The sequence below is a fragment of the Taudactylus pleione genome, unplaced genomic scaffold, assembly GCF_031769625.1.
Source record: "Taudactylus pleione unplaced genomic scaffold, aTauple2 ptg000007l, whole genome shotgun sequence".
Taxonomy (NCBI): Eukaryota; Metazoa; Chordata; class Amphibia; order Anura; family Myobatrachidae; genus Taudactylus; species Taudactylus pleione.
Genome location: NW_028284410.1, coordinates 27,309,034 through 27,326,666, shown reverse-complemented (window position 1 = coordinate 27,326,666; position 17,633 = coordinate 27,309,034).

Below are 17,633 nucleotides of genomic sequence, written 5' to 3'. Positions count from 1 at the left end.
GCTTTTAAACCAATAAGGTAGGGGTGCTAATCCAGACTGAGGGCGTCTCCTTTCCCTCAGGTGTGCAATAAAGCACATTAAATGGAGTATATGGGAAAGATTTCAGGACTGCACAACCTGACTATATATATATAATGGGAGGTGCTACCTGATGAGACTAATTGCAGACACAGAAACAGACAAATCTCAGATGCACAACTCCAAATTATTGATCATATATAAATGCAATAAAATTTTGCAATCAATAGAGGTTTTTAGCATAATCTTGGCCAAGGTTATGGGACTACCCACCATATCCAGGTAACCTCTTTAGGGTAGGTCCCTAACATACTAAGATTCAAATCCAGAGTGCAGGACACCCCCAAACTGGCCCAGCTAAGCCGCCCCAGGGCACCGCCATAGTAAGAAAAGTGCAGTGTAAAAGAAACAGTTAAGAGCAGCCACAGATGCATATAAAGAATGAAAATAAAGAAGTAAAGTACATGTATAATAAACAGTGAAGGGTTAAACTGTGTTATAACAGAAAATGTGTTATAATGCGGTGCCCTGAAACAGATCAACCAAAGCAATACAAGGAGATCCATGCCCCAAAAATGAACCAAAGTTGCACTACAGTATATAACTTGTAGGACTTACCTAGAATTGTGCCTAATTCCAGTGTGCATATACATTACAAGACTCCATGCTTTTAAACCAATAAGGTAGGGGTGCTAATCCAGACTGAGGGCGTCTCCTTTCCCTCAGGTGTGCAATAAAGCACATTAAATGGAGTATATGGGAAAGATTTCAGGACTGCACAACCTGACTATATATATATAATGGGAGGTGCTACCTGATGAGACTAATTGCAGGCACAGAAACAGACAAATCTCAGGTGCACAACTCCAAATTATTGATCATATATAAATGCAATAAAATTTTGCAATCAATAGAGGTTTTTAGCATAATCTTGGCCAAGGTTATGGGACTACCCACCATATCCAGGTAACCTCTTTAGGGTAGGTCCCTAACATACTAAGATTCAAATCCAGAGTGCAGGACACCCCCAAACTGGCCCAGCTAAGCCGCCCCAGGGCACCGCCATAGTAAGAAAAGTGCAGTGTAAAAGAAACAGTTAAGAGCAGCCACAGATGCATATAAAGAATGAAAATAAAGAAGTAAAGTACATGTATAATAAACAGTGAAGGGTTAAACTGTGTTATAACAGAAAATGTGTTATAATGCGGTACCCTGAAACAGATCAACCAAAGCAATACAGGGAGACCCACGCCCCAAAAATGAACCAAAGTTGCACTACAGTATATATCTTGTAGGACTTACCTAGAATTGTGCCTAATACCAGTGTGCATATACATTACAAGACTCCATGCTTTTAAACCAATAAGGTAGGGGTGCTAATCCAGACTGAGGGCGTCTCCTTTCCCTCAGGTGTGCAATAAAGCACATTAAATGGAGTATATGGGAAAGATTTCAGGACTGCACAACCTGACTATATATATATAATGGGAGGTGCTACCTGATGAGACTAATTGCAGACAAATCTCAGGTGCACAACTCCAAATTATTGATAATATACAAATGCAATAAAATTTTGCAATCAATAGAGGTTTTTAACATAATCTTGGCACATGCCAAATTTCAGCTCGGTACCTCCTATAGCTTTTGAGGTGTAACTCCTTAAACACCATGCCCCCCTCTGGAGATTTCCATTTTTTTCGATTCAGCCTTAATATAAGGGCACGTCTGTGCCCTTATAATATGTAATGCCTATCGCTTTCCACTCTGATACTACTCACCCTGGGTTTTACCTGCCTCTGTCTCCTCTCTTACTCCCTCTTTTCGCGTTATTAGCCCCCTCCCTGAATGCCACTGTGGGCAGAGTCTTCCCTCACTACCCATTTTTTGTTATCCATCTTGTCTGTGTTTGTTCTGTTGCATATCTCCTTCCATATACTCTTCATCCGTCACTGTGGATATTTTTGGCGCACAACAAATAAACAATGATGATGATGATTTGCATATTACAGTTATAGACTCACTGCCAACAATAGCAAATTGAAGAAAAAATATAATTGTCAAAAGCTCAAAGCAAGTTTTTGAGTTGTTCTCAAAGTAAACTGCAGGAGATTTCCTTACGTTATCTTTTTGAACCAGGTTTGGTAATACAAACAGCAACATCCTTTTCCTTTTTAACAATGGAGAATGAGTAATTTAAATCTTTAAATGAAAGGTTTGTCCTGCCATCATCAACTGTGAACATGTTAAATGCAATTGGATTTACAGGGAAAGCTTTATATGATCTCCCAGTTCTTTTCATCTGTATTTGAGATAACATACATAACATACACATGTATTAGCATTACTAATGTCCATCTAGTTACATTTATTCTCTCCTCTATTTCCTTATATTTTCTACGGAAGTTAGTATTGTGGTTACCGGCACCATTGTAAATAGGTCATTTAACACTTCGATAAGCTTTGTAATGGGCTGCTAAACACAAAATACTAATTGAACCATGTACGTGAGCAACATATTGTTATGATGTTGTCATTTTAAGCCTCAGATTTTTTTCCCTTCAATAAATTGCCATTGACAAATGGCCTTGTCCCTTATGTGTCACCATGCAGCCCAGGGGCAGTTTAAGACAGGAGGGGGCCCATTTACAGACCACCATGCAGGCCAGAACACCTCTACTGTGCATGTGCAGGTCTCTGGTAACATGCACAGGGAGAATGGCCACCATGCTGGTCTCTAGGGAGTAAGTATTAAACATGGGTGCGAGGTGTGTGGTGTGGGCCCCCCCGCACACCCTGCACCCATTATAGATACACCAATGATGCAGCCATTCCCTGGGAATGCCTCGTGACACTACATTGACATACCCATATTTCCATAGGTGAAGTTTGAATAGTTGGGTGCATCAACACTGGCAAAGATTATCCTATAAAGTAGGACAACAGAAAGAAACTCCTTTCTGGGGGCACGCTTAATAAATCATATATTTTGAAAATTACTTAATACATAACTTTTATTTTTAAATGCACTTAAGAGGACAAAGACAGACAAACAACAATAAACATAAATCACGATATATACATTGTTAAGAAAGAGAAATCAGCTCCACGGTAAACCGCCCAGATTCAGAGCGTCCATCTCTGAACCAGGGCCACTGTGAGGCAGACGCAGAGTTGCAAGTTAGTACCTCTACTTGACAGAGCTTTGCAGCACTGCGCATGCTCTACAGCAGGGGTTCCCAAACACGGTCCTCAAGGCACACTAACAGTCCAGGTTTTAGGGATAGCCATAGTTGAGCACAGGTGACTTAATTAGTACCTCAGTTATATTGATTTAACCATCTGTGCACAAGCATGGATATCACTAAAACCAGGACTGTTAGTGTGCCTTGAGGACCGAGGTTGGGAATCACTGCTCTACAGGGAAAACAGAGATGTACACATATCATGCAAGATTTTGACCATGCTGCTCCCTACCTCCGGAACTCTCTCCCTCTCCCCATCAGACTCTCCATTTCTCTACAAATCTTCAAACAGGCTCTCAAGACTCACTACTTCATCAAAGTTTCCAGCTCTCATCCTAACCTGCTGCTACATGCTCCTACCTCCCTGTCTACCACATCTGTGTCACAACTGTTTGTCTCTCCCTCCCCATTATATTGTAAGCTCTCACGAGCAGGGCCCTCTACCCTCTTGTGCTTCCCCTTACTTATATTTTCATCTACTCCACACTCCCCATTTGGGCACCTAATACTTGGTTGCTTATGCCCTGTTGTTTATTTGAGTGTTATGATAGCTAATGCAGCAAAGTATATATACCTTGTCCTGCATTTTACTGTTCTGTAAGTCACTGGATTCTCACTGGTGGGTTCTCAAGCTGCGTATGAAATTGCTGTGGCTAATTTATGCACGCCCAATCAACGGCATTCAAACGGGCAGGCATGCCTACATTTTTCCGACCACTCCCCCATCACCACCCGCAAATGCTCACGGCCTGACACCTACTCTGCGGTGGATTCCTCTGTGCTCACATAATCGCGGTATGCAGTCGGGATGCCGACGGTCTAAATGCCGACCGTCGGCATCCCGACTGTCTAATCCCGGCAAGGATCTAATGACAGACGTCTAAATCCCTACGCCTGTCATTTTACCTACGCTGGGAGCCCGGCATCCCGATCGAAGGTAAGCCGGGCGTCGGGCGCAGACAGCCGCGGGGGGAGGGTTAGGGGCTCCCAGGGGGGGACTTAGGGTTAGACACTCCCGGGAGGGTTAGGCTAGGAGAAGGGGGGGTTAGGGTTAGGCACCCCCGGGGGGGAGGTTAGGGTTAGGCACACCCGGGGGGAGGTTAGGGTTAGGCACCCCCGGGAGGGAGGTTAGGGTTAGGCACCCCCGGGGGGAGGTTAGGGTTAGGCACGCCCGGGGGGGAGGTTAGGGTTAGGCAGCGGGGAAGGGGGGGTTAGGGTTAGGCACTTGGAGGGGAGGTTAGGGTTATCCACCCCTAAGGGAGGGTTAGGGCGGGGGTTAGGTTATTTATACTTACCTTTAGCGCAGTCGGGATCTTCACTTATGCCAGTCTTCCAGCATTGGGATTTGAACCGCCGGACATGCCTCCAGCGGTAAATCATCCCGATCCCCGTAATCGCAGTTTGATCGCAGCACAGGCATAGTGCGGCTTATATGCATGCGCAATAGCTAACAATCGCTCGATCTGTGTACTTGGTTGCTTATTTGAGTGTTATGATAGCTAACGCAGCAATGTAAATGTCACAATCGGCCTATGGTGGTCCCCTGTACAGGGATTAGAAGACGTGGACCCAGGTTGAGAAAGGAATCGGAGGGGAGGGGCCTGGATATATGCCTTTCTCATCCACAAGTACCGGATGCTGGCTAGATCTGACCAAAGGTGCGGAGTCTAATTTACTGGGAGGTGTTCACCCCTCCAAGCGGGATTTGGGCTTAAGCTGCACCCAGCAAGCAGATCGCGGCCCTTTGGTCAGGTATCCGGCGCAGTGGGAAATGGAAAAACACTATTACAGGGAAAGCACAGGAGAATGACACTGGAAGTTTTGCACTTGGGTGATGTACTGGGTACACACCCTGTTGATCCAGACGCAGGGCTGACACAGGAGAATGGCACTAGGTGATTGTACTTGGATGATGTATTAAGTTCACACACTGTGGCTTCAGACGCACAACTGGCACAGGAGAATGGCACTAGGAGTTTGTACTTGGATGATGTACTAAGTTCACACACTGTAGTTACAGATGCAGAACTGCCACACTATGATGACATTTCGGAGATAGTACTCGGATGACGTACTGAGTACACACACACACAGTGAGTAACACTAGGAGAGTATCACTGGAAGAAAGGAGCTTGGAACCTGGAACACTGCAACAGCCAGTATACACTGGAAGTAACGACATTGTACAGGCAACTTCTATTGGAGGATAGTATCAGCTGACAGCAACCAATGCTACCATTGGGTAAAGGGCAATCAGGTGATGTAGACTGTCATGGCTGTGCCCGTGACGGTAACCGCAGGTACCAAATGACAGAGCGAGCACATGGGTGTCCTAGCAGACCCCTGCTCGAGATGTCAGGGGAAGCCGTCGCTGAGGTGAGTAACGGCCGATCCTAGACCGCAACCTTACAGTATATAAATAAACCTTGTTCTTATCCTGCATTTTACTGTACTGTAAGTCACTGGTTTCTTGTTCACTTATTTATGTACTTTGTAAGGCGCTGCGAAATATTTGTGGCGCCATATAAATAAAGCATAATAATAGATCCTCTTGTGGGTGAAGGGGCATAACTGCGTGGTAATGGGATGTTCGCAGGCAGGCTCTGTTTAATGAGGGCATCTTGGGGTCATGTAGAAGGAACTGTGGGTTATGTAGAGTTGTGTGCCCGCAAAGATCTATCTGATTTCAGACTGATCTCTTGCACCAAGGATAGAGCTGGTGCAAGTGCACACTGATAGTGCTGGCCAGGGCCGCCATCAGGGGGGGACTGCCGGGACTCTAGTACGGGGCCCGGAGAGAGAGGGGGCCCGGCTGACAGCGTCGAGGAATGCACCGGGCGGCGGCAGGCAGGGAGAAAGATCATCAGCGCTGTGACATTTCAACTACTGACTGGAGCTGGCCGCGAGCTGTGATTGGTTCGCGGAACGGCAGCCATTCAGGCGCAGCAGCTCCTGATCAGCCAATCAGGAGCAGCTGATCCTTATTGGCTGCCGTCCTGTGAGCTGTGATTGACTGACGGAACAGCAGCCAATCAGGAACAGCAGCTCCTGATCAGCTCTTGTCCAGTCAGCCTTCCCTGCACTGTTCCCGCAAGTTCACCAAGCCAGCCTTTCCTGCTCCCCCCTCCCCCAGTTCAGCCAGCCTGCCTTGCACTTGCCCTCTCCCTGTCCAACCAGCCTGCCTTCCCTGTCCCCCCCAGTCCAACCAGACTTCCCTACGCCCCCCCAGTCCAGCCAGTCTGCCTTACCCCTCCATCAGTCCAGCCAATCTTTCCTACACCTCCCTCATAGTCCAGCTAGCCATCCTGTCTTCCCTGCCCCAGTCCAGCCAGCCTTCCCTGCGTCCCCCCCATGTCCAGCCAGCCTGCTGTCTTCTCTGCCCCTCCCCTACTGCCCTTTGCCCCCCTTAGTCCAACCAACCTTCCCTGCCCTTTGCCACCCCAGTCTTCCCTGCCCTGTGCCACCCCCCACCACCATGCCTAGCCATCACTGGTTTATGCACCAATTTAGGCAACGCCCCTGATATAGCTCCACCCACATTATCCACAACTCTGACCAACTCTGCCCTATACCCGGGGGGGGGGGGCTGCCTATTCAGTTAGTACCGGGCCCAAGAATTTCTGTTGGCAGCCCTGGTGCTGGCAGTTATAAAACCAATTGTAGGGTCATATTGATGCATACAACTAGACATATTGCCGAATTTCCACATTTTGTTCCGAACATGCAATGCGGGTGTAATTACAGCTGACTTGTGTGCAACTCTGCTTTAGTCCCTCTGTGTACCACTGGACCCCACACCTGTTGTAATCTTCCTTACAAAATCAATATGCCTGGGCCTAATTATTTTGGTAAGTGAATATAGATTTTGGCACCCCTTAGTGGAATAGTAGAATAAACAATAGTATTCAAAGATAAAGTTAAAGCACTATGGGGCCTATTTATCATGGGCTTATTACTCACTTGGTGATTCTATTACCACAGCATGATTATTCTGTTACTTTAATTTAAAAAAAGTGCCCAGGTTACACAAATTGTCATACTCTTACCAAATTTATGTAGATGTATCCTCTGGATGTCCCCATCTTACAATAAAATTGTGAAAATCTAGAGTTATTTCTGGAAGCTGATTTATCAATTTTGTGTACGCACACACAGTAACATGCCTCATGAATGGTGATTCCGTTACTGACTTTGAAAGTAGGCTGATTTATCAAGGATAACTTACACAATATAGCACTTAGGTTATTTGATAGTACTTTATATGGGGTTTATTGTCGGCTGTTGGATTATGATGATTTGTTCCCATTAGTGATGGCAGTTGTATAATGAATAGAGTTTATCACTGCAAAAGGTGAAAAAGTAACTTTCGGAATTGCCCCATGGCGTTTTTTCATAAAATTATACAGAAACTAATTTTATATATCACCGCTATGTAATAACTATTAAATCATATTTCTATACTAGTAATATTTTCAAGTGCAAGCTCACAGCCTTCCCCCTCAGCTTGTTTCAGGCCTGGAGACTGGTGCTGCACCCTGGTCATGCGTACCTGGACTGGATCACAATGTCACCAGATACAACAGGTTGCAGGGAGAGCTCAGGAGCCAGGACTGGACCAGTGAAATAAGGTAAAGAAAGATGGTGCTTTATTATTATACACACTGAAAGCATAGAGGACTCCTCTTACCTTTTAGCTTTGGTAACAATCATCTCCGTGCCCAGTTGGTTGAATTCCTCCCACAACTCCTTCATCTCCAGCTGCACAGTGATGTTGGCCACGTTTGGGGTTTTCTTCATCGGATTTTGTTCCTGGTGCTGTTGCTGCTCCTTGGAGTGGAAAAAGAGGAGCAGCTAGAAGACAAGGCCCCGATCTCCGACTCCAGACAGACATGGCTGGAGCCAGGGCTGAACCTGTACATGTGCACTACAGAGCAGGGCTTATTTTGGGCTTGTACTGGCTGTAGGGGTCACCCGGTGAAGGAGAGAGGTGGTAGCCAACGTTGCATTTAGGCTGCTTAAACTGTTGGCAGTAAAGTTGAAACATATTAAAAATTGGACAACTGGGTGAGCCAAGGGCTTGAAATTGCAAAAATCATTCTAAAGAAATAAAGAGAACAAATTTTAAAAAAAGTATGAAAGCAGTTCTGGGATCTCCTTCTCTTGGGGGTATCTGAGTCTAGGCTAACATCTCTGCATGCAGGGATTTGGGAGATTAATATAATGCTTGGTCAATTTAAATTGTAAGCTCTTGCAAACAGAGTTGTCTCTACACAATATTGCCCTGCTGCTTCACATTGTAAGTGGGCACTCATACTGCTGTGTTCTTCCCTGTCCAGTGCACCATTGCCTGGTTGTAGGATGCTGCGTCCCCCCTGCAGCACAAAAGAGGTTCTGACCAGTGCTATTTTACTTACTTAAAAAGAGCTGAGGTGGGCTGCACACTTAAACTTAACAAACATGTCTCCGAGTCTCCTGCCACTGTGTCCAGCCCAGTTTGTGCATGATGTAATGTGCGGCGTGACATCATTACATGCAAAGGGGCAGTGGAATGGCGGCGCTGTGCAGGTTTGGCAGCTGTGTGCTGGGAGCTGTGTCACAAAGACACAGCTTACTCACGTGACGTGTCCAAGGCCCTGCATTGTGTGGTGCCCTACTTGGCTGCATGACACGTGTAATTATAGGGCCGGCCCTGCACACACACACCTATACACACATATACACCATACTTGCCTACACTGCTGGAAGTCGCGGGAGGCTCAAAATTTTCCGGGTAGCACCCCGAAAGTGTAGGCAGATCTCCTGCATCCCGTCCACTTCCTAGTGAAGTGGGCAGGATGGGTAGATATTTCTAGGAATTCACAGGTCCGACTGGTGGGGGCGAGGCTAAAGTGACGTCTACAGTCCGCCACCCCCCCTCCCCCTCACCCTCCGAAGATGTTTGCAGAATCTCCTCTATGAGCTGCTCCCGGGGAGGAGTTCTGTGAGGTCGGCTAGTATGATATATACACACACATACTGTATATACACACCTTTACAGTATACACACGTAAATTGTCCTCACCAAGTAATTTATCAGCAGATCCTCGTGTAAAATGGTGGGGCGGAGCTTCTTTCGTGATTGACAGGCTGGGACTCTGAGGCTAGGAGAGGAACCCGAGGAGAGGGAAGGATTGACCACACTGCCTGCATGTTCTATGTCACTGAATGCAGATACCTGACAGTCATACCAGGTAAAACAACTGTGTAACAACTTTCCACCACAATGATGCCGGGTTAAGGAGAATATGACTGTATGTGCTTAGGGTCAGAAGGGGAGGTGGCCCAGCAGCAAAGGAGAAGGGGAGAGGGAGGAGATGTGATCAAAAGCAGAGAGGAGATGCCGGGGCTCACAGAGCAGGAAGCTACAAGTAGAATGGCCGGTGCAGCGGAGCAGGGAAGGCCTCTTCAGTCTGGTGCCCCCCGTACAATGCTTACCGCATTGCACTGGCCCTGTCTGTATGTGTTATACAAATGCCACTACAATGTCCTTCCCTTGTGTACATCTGTGTGTCTGAATGTGGAAGAACTGCGATGCCCACTTTCAGCATCTGTACATGAGGTAACACCGATTAATGAGTCCCCAGACTCCACCATCAGTCTCGTCATCAAAACTTGCAGCAGCCCTATGGTAGGGTCAGTTTCTCTGTCTGTGTATGGCCTCCTACTGTATGTGACACAACCGACATGTCAGCGACACTCCCATAACATCCATCCATGCATGCTAAATCCTCCCTGGAATGCCCAGTACATTTTCAATACATTTCTCCCTGTGTGCCCCTGAAATTAGAACTGCTACTCTGCAAGCGCAGTGCGACTTAGATGCATGCGCAGTAGCGAAAAATCATTCCACTACATCCGACATCGACAGTGCGTACACCTCTGAATTAGGCCATATGTGTTTTATGCTGCAATTAGAATGTGTGCTGGAATAATAATGGAATAAATCCAATTTTTCACTTTCTTGCATATGTTAGTATGCTGGTCATTGTGGTTATTCATTGACTAGATACATTTCATATACATTATATATACACGTGTGTATACATGGTTACAAAAGGAATGAAGCTAATGACAGTAGAGCTATACATTATTTCGTACTCTGTTAGCAGTTGGAGGGAGTCCCACAGGGTAACCACCCTGTCACAGCATCTCTGGAGGGTGGAGCTGTGAGGAAGTCTTTGAGCAGAGAGGAAAGAACAGATCAGTTGTTTTGGCTCCGGCAGCTGCTCCCATCACAGCTTCTACAGACACAGCATCTCGTAAGTGACTTCAACACTGTGCACATATTTATAATTCTCCTAGTCAGGTGTAGAGTAGACAGAATAAATGATGAGTAACTTTTATATATTTACAAAGATATGCTACAATACAGAGCAGGGGTGTACTACGCATGTCTGTAATACTAAACATTTTTTGTGTCTAGTGTATCTATTTTACTCCTCTGTAGGGGTATATTTACTAAAGTGCGGGTTTTTAGAAGTGGAGATGTTGGCCATAGCAACATATCAGATTCTAGCTATTATTTTCTGGAAGGTGCTAATTAAATGTTAAGTAGAATCCGATTGGTTGCTATGGGCAATATCTCCACTTCTAAAAACTCTCACTTTAGTAAATTTACCCCGTAGAGTAGTTTTTATGACTCGAGCTGTGTATGGGTGTGTGGTTAGTGAACATTGCACAGGTAACTTCTGTTTCTTTATAAGTAGATAGAAAATATGTTGAAACTGTGTTGTCTGCACATAAACCATCTGTATCTTAATGTGACAGTGTATAGTGTTTTATTTGTTCCATTACTTGGTTGCTACTTATTTATTCTTATTTATTACATGAAGTGACAACATGGCTAATATTTTATCACTTGCCATATTCTTTCCTTTTGTTGAAAAAGTGGAAACTTCTAATAAGAATCAATTTAAAAAATAAATAAATGGGAAGCTTTTCAGTAGAGATGAGCGGTTCGGTTCTCCTCGGTTACGTTCGGATCTGAGAAAGGCATCTTATTGGCTATACGGATCCCACGTCTTTTGGATAGCCAATTATATTAAACCGAAAATTTTGCAAAAAAAAAATGAGAAGAACCAAACTGCTAATCTCTACTTATCAGCAGGAAATTCTGCATAGATACTTTCCCACTGAAACTGCACTGTACAATATTACATAAACAGCTCTGTATAAGTATTAAAGATTACTTATACAAAGCTGTTTATGTAATATTGTACAGTGCAGTAATTTTTCACATAACTGTAATATAGGCAAACAAATTGAATATTTACTAAAATACATATAGGCAAATGTAATCCAATTTGAAGTTGACAGCAGTTTTAATAGTTATAAAAATGTATGATCCTTATCTGGGATCTTAATGTTTATAATGTTAGGGCTCATGTAGATTTGGATGCAAACATATTTAGTGCCCTTTTTAGGTGCGATTTAAATCATAAGTAGCCCTTAATCCAGTCCTGCCCATTTTGACCACTAAAAAGACGCACATGAAGGTGGATCACTTGATCCACCCCTGGTACAAATTGCAACTTATAATAATGACTACAGGTGACTGACTGGCTAAATGCATTTAGTTTCTCTCATGTTTGCTAATATTTTAGTAATATTAGCATAATTACATTGAAATTAGCTTTCGGTCTTCAGTAATAAGGCAAGTTTCCTAGATCGCCTTAAAATGTGTACTTAAAAAAAAAATCTATATTTTGTACTTGTGTCTTATTATTATATTAATTATACTGTCCAGCCATGTACTGCAGTGTGTATGAATTGATTACTGATTATTGAGAATTTTTTACTATCGCTGTTATACCTCTGTCTGCAAGAGGAAAGCAGGTGCATATGCTAGGCTTGTTTAGTTGACCACATTTTGTACTTATAACTTATAATGCGGTGCCCTGAGACAGATCAACCAACACAATCCATGGGGACCCACGCCCCAAAAATGAACCAAAGTTGCACTACAGTATATAACTTGTAGGACTTACCTAGAATTGTGCCTAATACCAGTGTGCATATACATTACCATACTCCATGCTTTTAAACCAATAAGGTAGGGTGCTAATCCAGGACATTCCCGTCCACTTGTCAACGTAAAGTATTCTATTGGAATTACCTGTAAAAAAAGATCCAATACTCACCTTTGTGTCCCACGATGTTCTTCGCAGAAATCCAAGATGGGCCCCGGAAACTATGTAACAGCATGTTACTGCATGCTGTTACATTGTGCTACTGTCTGCTCGTGGGAATGAGCAGACTTCAGTCGCATGCCACCGGCCAATCAGTGGCAGCTAACATTAGCGGCCGCTGATTGGCTGGGACCCACGTGGGCTTAGCCAATGAGTGGCTCCTCCACGTGGGTCCCAGCCAATGAGCGGCCGCTAATGTTAGCCAATGTTAGCTAATGTTAGCCAATGTTAGCCAGCGGCCGGCTACTGAAGTCTGCTCGTTCCCACGAGCAGACAGTAGCACAATGTAACAGCATGCAGTAGCATGCTGTTACATTGTATCCGGGGCCCATCTTGGATTTCTGCGGAGAACGTCGTGGGACACAAAGGTGAGTATTGGATCTTTTTTTACAGGTAATTCCAATAGGATACTTTACTTTGACAAGTGGACGCGAACATCTGGAAACAGGTGAGTATGTATGTGTATGCATGTATGTAATAAAGTTTTATTTTACAGGTGTGTTGTGTGTTTTTTTAACCATTTCTTTACAGGTGAAATACAGGTACCAGTGGGCCCTTAATGCCCCACATGCTGGTACTTGTGGTCTCCAAGTACTAGCATGCGGGGGAGGCTTGCTGGGACCTGTAGTTCCACTGTAAAGACAATGATGATACATCTATTTTTTACACTTCTCCTAACACAATCAACCTGTCACCCACCACCCAGGGATGGCAGGGATAGCCCCTGGCTATCAGCCTAGGCCAGGGGTGTCCTGGAGAGGGTGACCCCTTCATTGGGGGGTCACCAACTCCCCAGGGTTCCCTGGCCTGGGCTAACTAACGGTCAGGGCTGATGCTGCGGCTGGGGGGCCCGGTGAAAGGGCACCCCTGGCTGTGGTATTAGCCCCCCATTAGAAAGGGTCCAGGGCTGGTTTTAAATATATGGTGTAACACACGTAAATTTTTTTCGCCGTATATTTAAAACCAGCTCTGTCCCTGCAGCCTTGTGCTTGTTCTTACATTACAGGGGATCCCTACACATTTTTTCACTGTAATGTTAAGAACCTGGACAGGCTGGCAAGCCCGGGCTAGTTAGTGTTTTGGAGGGGGACCTCATGTCATTTTTTTTCTCAATTTATCCCTATTTTTTACAGTTACAGAAAGAAACATACACAAATCACAATGATTTGTGTATGTTTCTGACATCTCGCAGCTCAGGGGGTTGAGAGTTTGAAAAGTGATTTTGACAGAGAGTTTGCTCCTATCTCACCCGTGCTTGTCATCCTGATTTTTGGTACATTTGAGAGATGTAGGTTTTAGGTGAAAAGTACTTCCGATTTGGCCCGATGGTGATTTGATTCGAGATTGCTATCTCATCCGAATTTTAAGAGTGAGACGAGAGAAATCTCTCTCTTAGTCACCCGACTTTTGCCTTTAGTAAATTTGCAAGCAGGGAAAAAATCAATAAATCACCCGAGATGGTCATCTCGACCTATCTCGATTGTTAGTAAATTTACCCCCTGGTTCCTTCAATTTCCCATACTGTATTTTTGTTACTGCGCTGAACTTAATGTAGATAATCATATTATAGCTCCATATGCATTTCTAATGTATGTGCTTTTTATATTTCCTTAGTTTTTATTTTTATTCATATTTATTTATATTTTATATTTATTTTATATTTCTTATTGTACATTTATATCAGTAATATTATTTTTTTCGTGACTTATGACAGCATTTTGAGTTTATATTTTCTCAGCAATGTCCCCCCTTTTTTACAACTTATACACCTTTTACACCTAAATTCCAGGTCTGACCCAGAGTTGGAACAGGGGGCCTGATTCAGAGCCGGACGCTCTGACAGACCGCTCGCTCTGAATCCGGACCGTCACTTCTCCTTTTTGGAGCGGCCTCCTGGCCGCTCGAATAGCTGTGGGTGACCACCCACAGCTATAGCGAGCGGCCAAAATTATGGTCGCGATGGTCAAGACCATCGCGACCATCGGGCTTGCGACAAGACCCTGCGGTAGGGTCTCACTGCCGCAAGCCCTGGAGTGCTTTTGGCTCTATCAGAGCCAAAAGCACTCCCACTGACCTCACTAGTGATGTCAGTGGGGCTGGCCCCAGACGGTAGGCGTTCCCATGGGAACGCCTCCGTCTGGGCATACACGCCCCCGGCAAGTCCACCAAAGGGGGCGTGCTGTCAATCACCATCGACAGCACGCCCACTTTGGTGCAAGACCCTAAAGACGGCTTGGCCATCATTATTCTGGTCTCGCACATGCGCACGACGGAGCCGGCTCCCTCGTGCGCATGCGCACTTGGGCAACATCGACCCGCTTGCGAGTGCTCAGCACTCGCGAGGGAGTCTGAATCAGTCCCAGGGTTCCAATCCGGATCAGACCCGGAATTTAGCCGGTGCCCACCCAGGACATTCCCGAGTCGGCACCATTCACAACGGAGTCGGGTCTGTATAGACCCGGCTTTTGCTGGCATTGAAGTGGACGCTTGGAGATGACGTCATCTCCAAGTGCCACTGAAGCCAGACCAATCGACCGGCATGCGGCGCGCTCCAGGTCATCGTGACCCGGAGTGCGCCGTTCACACTGCAGGGTTTCTCGGGTTACTCCCGTGTTGAACCCTGCAAGTTACCTGGGTTGGATTGCGGTTCACTCGACCTGGCGATCCAACCCTCTCCCCTTTTACACCAAGGAGCTACCCAGGTTAACCCTGCAATTACCCGGGTTTTAACTCTGGTGTAAAAGGGGTATTAATGGACGTATTCCAAATATAAAAGATTGTGGCTGAAAATGGCTTTCTTATTGAACATTATTAATTCATTAACTCCATCTGTGGAATGAACCTGGCTAGAGCTTAAATAGGCTCATCAGACACTGTAGAGTCATACCTTTTGAAAAAGTCACGTGGGTGTGGCGAAACACGTTAAAGACTCTACCCACCTTACCAAGTGCCACTTTGCTTTACCACTCTGCAATTACCCGGCCGGGATCAATACGCAGCCATCAGCAGGAGTACCGCTCACTGCAGATTTCTGAGGACACTTGGACAGAGGGTCCTATCATTCCAAGCTACAGAAGTGTGAGTAAACACACAGCACTTGCCGATTCTACTGAATGGCTTGTGAGCTTTACATTGCGGTTGTCAATAAGAAGTGTGCCTATACACCAGATTATTCATCTGAGGACGGGACAATTTATATATGCTTGAATACACACGTTGGATTCCCTAGCCACCTTTTTTATACCAATCAGCTGATTATGCCCGTGGGAGCCCAAAGGACACATTCAATCTGTTCATAAGGTCCTATACTGAACACAATACATGTTTTCAGGATTGACCTGTTTTTATTCCTTGTGATTTTCCTTTTTTTCAGCGGTGGATGCACATTGCCTTAGTGACCATCTTTTTATATAGGTCAACTGCTATTATATTACGCAACATTGTACCACGTTGAGTCTGGTTATTATTGCTACAGTGTACATGAGGATCCTCAGTTTGAATATTTGTTTTAGAATTGTTAGTGTAATTTTTTAACCTGTTATATATTTATAAGAATATTTTATTAAATACCATTTGATCATATCTATCATGTCCATATTATTTAGTCTTGTTTAAAACAATTGTTATGGTAATTTCCACTTGATATACAGCGTAGATCATTTCTATTATATTTGTCTTGTATGCAAAAGCAGCCAGTATTTACCCCACATGCAAAAAAAATATGTATTTGCACCCCTTGCATTGCAACATGGTTTGTCCAGGTTCACAGTTACTTGCTATTTCTTACTCTATTTCTAACTCTGAATCAGGCCCATTGTATGAGTATTATAACTAGGTGAATTTAAAAACATACTATGTTATGCGCACACTATAAACTTGGTGGTTCAGAATTTCTTAGAAAAGACAGATCCTTGCAGGAGATGGTGGCTTTAGCCCATAACATTTCTGGGCATTTTCTGCATTCAACAACTGCATGTAGAATAATGCAGCAGCTGCAAGAAAAGTTAATCTTGCCATATCACCAACACTTATATGCTTGAACAGGTGGAACAGCATCAAGACATCCAAATGTACATGGAAATCATGAGATATGGAGAGGGGGGACATGTTACCACCTTTCTGCTGCACACTGGATAATACTCTCAGTTTTATGCAAGCAACTGAAACCATTTAAAATTGTAACCTATGAAGCGAGGTCAGACACCTCCAGCCTGAGTCAGGTCATACCCTAAATAAAACTACTGGAAAATCAGCTACAGAAGCTGAAGGAAAAGATGAAATGAAGCGATTCTGCTAAGTATGTTGGACTTGTACAGTAGATTAAGTTCTTATTTCACTTCTCCAGGATCAAAGGGTTTGCAACATCTTGCAAATTAATCACTAATTTTGGCAACCATGCCTGATCCTAGGTTTAAGTCCTATATAAGGACTTTCTTTCCAACTGACACAGATGATAAGCAATGCAAAGAGCTCCTTGGACGCAAGTTGTCAGGTCAAGTGGCACATAACACAATGTGTCAGGCTCTAGTTTCTCCTGCAAATGCTAATATAAGGAAAAAATCTGTCTTTTTCCAAGAGACCCACTGATGATGATGAGTCAAATAAGTGACCCAGAGAGAAACATTATGACATCTGATCAGACATAAAAGAAATGCCCACATATATTAACATATGTACAGTGATTTAATCTGATACTGTAAGCATCAATGAAGTGGTGGATAATTACTTTAACAATAACATACATCCTCCAGTGTGTACTCAGAAAGCGTGTCTGCCACTGCTGTGCACTTGTTGACAGCACAAATTCCAGTCTTCCTGCCCCTCCAGAGAGGCTTCATGCCCTGTCCCAAAATGACCAACGTGAACACTGCTGATTCTGTGTTGGGGCCATATTGTCTGTACTGTTTAGAGACAGATTGTACATTGTGAGAGACAGATGTCTCCTACTTAGCTCCTATGAGGGACATGGTTAATACCTGCATTTAAAGCTGTTCCAGCATCCTGCACTGCTACCTCTTTGCAGCATACATTTACCAACTTGTGGCCTGTGACCAGTGTGCATGTAACAGCCTACTATCTTTCAATAAACCAACACCACTGGTTATATAAACTTGGCTGTTCATAGAGTCATCCGATAGTGCGTGCC